The sequence below is a fragment of the Triticum aestivum genome, chromosome 3B, assembly GCF_018294505.1.
Source record: "Triticum aestivum cultivar Chinese Spring chromosome 3B, IWGSC CS RefSeq v2.1, whole genome shotgun sequence".
NCBI lineage: Eukaryota > Viridiplantae > Streptophyta > Magnoliopsida > Poales > Poaceae > Triticum > Triticum aestivum.
Genome location: NC_057801.1, coordinates 817260113 through 817265091, shown reverse-complemented (window position 1 = coordinate 817265091; position 4979 = coordinate 817260113). Strand labels below are relative to the sequence as shown.

At 46.6% G+C, this 4979-nt stretch overlaps 1 long non-coding RNA gene across 2 annotated transcripts; it reads left to right on the top strand.

Moving 5' to 3' along the window:
- The first annotated feature begins 516 nt into the window (after positions 1-516).
- On the top strand, positions 517-3674 carry LOC123066826 (uncharacterized). Of its 2 annotated transcripts, none has more exons than XR_006431453.1 (4): positions 517-1008; positions 1237-1309; positions 2292-2818; positions 3410-3674. It is a non-coding gene; the product is annotated as an uncharacterized lncRNA (long non-coding RNA). The 2 variants fall into 2 exon arrangements; XR_006431454.1 differs by lacking the exons at positions 517-1008; positions 1237-1309 and adding exons at positions 1435-1781; positions 1974-2060 and having other exon boundaries at positions 3410-3673.
- Positions 3675-4979: the final 1305 nt, after the last annotated feature.

The window sequence follows — 4979 nt, the reverse complement described above, 5'->3', positions numbered from 1 at the left end:
ACATCTCGAGCCGAAAAATAAACACCACTTACTTGACTTGACGGTGCTACGGACGATGAAGAACAACATTTCTCCTGGAGGCGCTAGGCTAGTGTTGGAAAGCCTACACTGCAAAACTCGTACACTAACTTCTCTTTCGTCTTCACTTGATGGTAGACCATGGTCCATAGACGTCGTCACGTCCATCCCACGAGACGACTGCATCAGCCACCTGGGTCACCACATGACGTGTGTCGATCATCTCCTGGGGTTCCAATGTCAGCCGCCACTGGTTCGGGCAGAGGTGGGCGCTGATGGCGGTGCCGCGGACCGTGACCACCTTCTCCACACCATGGACAATTCATATATAACTGGTCTAGCCGACGATCAATCACTCCCTAATCTCTCCTTAATATAATAATAAAGCTCGGATTGACTCTTCGGGTTCACCGTCGCGACGTTTTTTCAGAAAAAACCCTATGGTATTAAGTAATTAACCCGCAGTACAGTAAAAAAGTGGAAAAAAACGTTTCGTATTTCGCGAGAAAATACCCCAGCCCTGAATCAAGCGACCGCGCCTCCCCGCCTCCTCCGCCGTGCCGTCCTCCCGGCACCGTGGCCTGCCCCCTCTCTGCCGCGCCCTCCTCCCCCGCACCGTCCAAGTCCTCCGTGCGCGGTTCGCCCACGCCGAGGCCCAGGCCGCCGCGCTCCGTGCCCGCGCCGGCCGGCCGGCTCGAGTGCACGCCGGAGGAGAGGAGGTCGGCTGGAGGGGAGAGACCAACGTCGTGGTGGTCTCACCGGCGAGCGACGGGAGGAGGGCGGAGATGATGCGTAGGAGGGCGAGGCGGCTGTGTGCAGGAGGCTTCCCGACGGATAGGGGAGACGGCGCGAAGCATCTTCGACGGCATGGGCCGGGGCGCCGTGCTTCCTCAGATTCGCGTTTTGAGTGTGTGTCCAGTTTGTCGCTTCCCTCGACGTCGACGGCTCCATGATCAGTCGTGTTCTCTTCCTACTAAGCCATGATGAGATGTAAGTGTTCTATTTTCCTCTAGATTACTGCATATCATCTCTGCCTTCCACATGTTTGATGAAATGCCGAACCACATTGCTCACATAAAATTCGATGAAAAAAAGGAAGCAACATGGCTTATTAGGGGCCATTAGGCAAACTGAGAATTGCTTACGAGTCTATTGCATATGATGCTAAATTTCTTCTTACTTTGAACATTCAGCATTGCAGTCACTTTTATTTTATAGATCACCGAGTTCGCCGGCGGAAGAAGAACATCTCTCGAGCCGTCCAATGTTTCCTGCGGCGGCTACACCAGAGGTATGTGTCCCCTTGAAAGCTAATCAGTCGATAGAAGCCATGTTTGTTTCAGTTTATTGCTTCTGAATTGGTGCCACTTCTGATTGCTTTTTAGTTGATTGTTTCTGAATTGGCCAGTAGATAGAAGCCCCTGAAACTGTTTGTTCTCTTCATACTAAGCCATGATGAGATGTAAGTGCTCTATTTTCCTCTAGATTACTGCATATCATCTCTGCCTTCCACATGTTTGATGAAATGCCGAACCACATTGCTCACATAAAATTCGATGGAAAAAAGGAAGCAACATGACTTATTAGGAGCCATTAGGCAAACTGAGAATTGCTTACGAGTCTGTTGCATATGATGCTAAATTTCTTCTTACTTTGAACATTCAGCATTGCAGTCACTTTTATTTTATAGATCACCGAGTTCGCCGGCGGAAGAAGAACATCTCTTGAGCCGTCCAATGTTTCCTGCGGCGGCTACACCAGAGGTATGTGTCCCCTTGAAAGCTAATCAGTCGATAGAAGCCATGTTTGTTTCAGTTTATTGCTTCTGAATTGGTGCCACTTCTGATTGCTTTTTAGTTGATTGTTTCTGAATTGGCCAGTAGATAGAAGCCCATGAAACTGTTTGATTGTACAGTTATAGGTTTTCGTATACCTTGATGTGTTTGCTTCCTTAGGTTCAGTTCACAAGAGCAATCAAAAAGGTTCCAGATTCATCTCATGGTGAGGAGTGAGCATGTGAATTAATGTGTGCATGAAGCTAGGTATGTTGGTTGGTGCCCAGCTGAGGCAGTCTATTTCTATCTAATCTAACTGTCTAGGCATGCCTGCATGGCGAAGTATTGGGGCTATCTATCTATGTTACAGACCTATCCATGCACTATTGGAAAGTGGACACGCACAAAATCCTTTTCAACTTTACCTGTTTTATCATTGTTATCAATTTTTGTTCTGGCCTATGGCTTTCTGAAATCTTATGGTCTTGTTTCTTGCAGACACAGTTCTTATCAAGTGGGTCTGAAGGAGTTGGGCAGTGGGTGGTTCCCATCACACTCTGCTGTTGTTCATACTTGGTTCAGCGAAAGTTCTTTTTCCGTGGAAAACCGGAGGATTTCAGTTTGTTAGTGCTCGTAGAATGTCAAAAGAAAGATGGCATAAGGAGGTTTAACCAAGATGTCCTTTTGTTGGTTTTCCTGTGTAATTAGCACTTACAAATATGGAGTACAGGTAGGAGAATGCTACGGTTCTGCCTGCATCTGATGGGTGACGTGGCTCAGCCCAGCGGCTCTACAGAACCATCAGATAACCTGGGACGATGATGCCTCTTTGCTAGAGAAGATTGTAGCTTATGAAGTTTGTGTCTGACTCGCCATTAGATCGTTCAATATGCTATCTTGTGGTTTAATTGATGATTCCTTCTTCTTAGTTTTCAGGCTGTGTTTACAATCAGAAATCTGATAGACTGGAGAGAAGGCTAGGTGTTTGCCACATTGTTTCGGCTACTTCCATCTGGCGATTCCAGGTTAGTTAGAACATCTTGTTTCTGCTTGTGAATTTTGCACAGTGGGACTATTACTCCTGATGCTACAACTGAAACTTAGAAAATGTAGATATTTAGCTTGCACAACCTGGGTACTATTTTTGTACACATGTTTGAAATTTTCTTAGGGACAAAATAAACACATATTTTTGTTTGTTAAACAGAGTAAATCACAGCTTTCTAGATGATAGTTTTAGGTCTGTTAGTAACTTGGTCTGAGTGATGTTATTTTCTTCATTAAGACCAGTGGAGCCCCTGATTTTCATCGAAGTCGCTCTAAAAAACATGGCCACATATATACAGGTTATTAAAGTTTGGCATGGTTTTCTTTTAATAAAATGGGTGCGCTACTCTATTCTGTAACTTGTGTTTTGTTGTGATAACAAGATTTTTTGTTGGATAACCCTCCAATAGATGAATGTGGCGATCTGTGCTCTTGCAGATTACTAATACAGTGATATTCTGTACCTTGTGTTCTGTTGTGATAACAAGATTTTTTGTTGGATAACCCTCCAATAGATGAATGTGGCGATCTGTGCTCTTGCAGATTACTAATACAGTGAAATCCTTCAGATTTAGGGGATACAATGTCGGATTACATTATGTGGATGTATTGAAGGCAAAAATTCTTGTGGTGGAGGTATTACGTGCTACCACTTTATCAGTACATAACCAACTTCCATTCTTTATAAATAGCAACAAGCAGTTTTCATCTCCAAGCATATTCAAAAGCGAAAACAATTCTTTGTATTGTTTATCAAAACTGTATGATGAGATAGTTCAGAGTGTTGGGCTAAAATTGGAGAACACAAGTTTATCAGAAACATTAAGAATTTGTCATCAAGGATCTAAGAGCTCTGGAAATATGTTGTCTCCTCTTTTGATTCTCCTTTCAGTACATAAGATTGCAGACTCTGATTTATTAGTATAAGGATGAAATTAACTTTAAATACCATAATGCACCTCTGTTTGGTTGGATTCAAAGTGCAATAATGTACAGAACATTAACTATTACTCCCTCCTTGCGGAAATAAGTGAAGCTGTTTTAATTCAAAATCTAAAACAATGTCACTTATTTCCGGATGGAGGGAGTATATGATTTCTTTATCTGGTTGCTGCATCCCCTTTATCCATCAAAATCAGTGTTCAACAATGCTCATTTTTGTTGGTTGGAAAGAGGATCACATTAGAGGCACAATAAACTGCCGGCATATTAACATCATATTGGCATAGTTGCAGTGTGAAAATCTCTCGAGCTAGATCTTAAGTAGGTTGTGCCTCTTTTGTTGCCCGGTGCAACGCACGGGCATTTGCACTAGTTTAATAATAAAGCACGGATTGGGTCTCCGGGTTCAACGTCGTGGCTTTTTTGCATAAAGGTCCTTGATGTTTTGGGAAATTAACCCGCACTACTTATTTAATTTAAGTTGGTACATTAAAAAAACGTTTCGGGGAGTCGTGCTGCGCAGGCAGAGGAGATACACGAGGAGCTCTGGCCCCGAGCGCCCCCACCTCTCGCCGCCGTTGCTCGCCGCCGCTGGAGCTGCACTGGACCATGCCCGCCTTCTCCTTCGTCTCCTTCTATCCCTTCCTTCCCTTCTTCTCCCTCTCACCTTCTCTCTCGTCAACAGGGACCTCAAGACGCAAAAACAAATCAGGGACCTCGAGACGCCATGGAAGCAGCCGACGGAGCTTGCGCCTTAGCCGCTGGCCATCATTAGCCTCCGGATCCCGCCGGCGCCGACGGGATCCAGCCCGTCCCGTCCTCCTCTGCCGCCTGCCGCGTCCCCGCCTTACCTTTACCCCAAGCACCGCCACCGTCGTATGCGAGCCGAACGCAGAGCGCCGCCGCCGCTCGCACCCGATGCGTGGGCCACATCGACCCCGGCCAGTCCAGCCGGCCCACGAACCTCGATTCCTCCTCCCTGTCGCGCCTCCCTCCCTGGTCGCCATGCCTCTCAAAGCCGTTGCTGCAGCCATCCTTGTGAATCACAACACCTCTCCATCCCACGGCTGCCGACGGCGGGGAGAAGGATGAGGTTGGCTAGGCAGGGAGGCCGAGGGGAAGTCACTACCGGAACAGGGCGCTACCCCGACGGCCAAAACAATGCCGACGGCTACCGTCGGCTTCTTCGGAGCTATG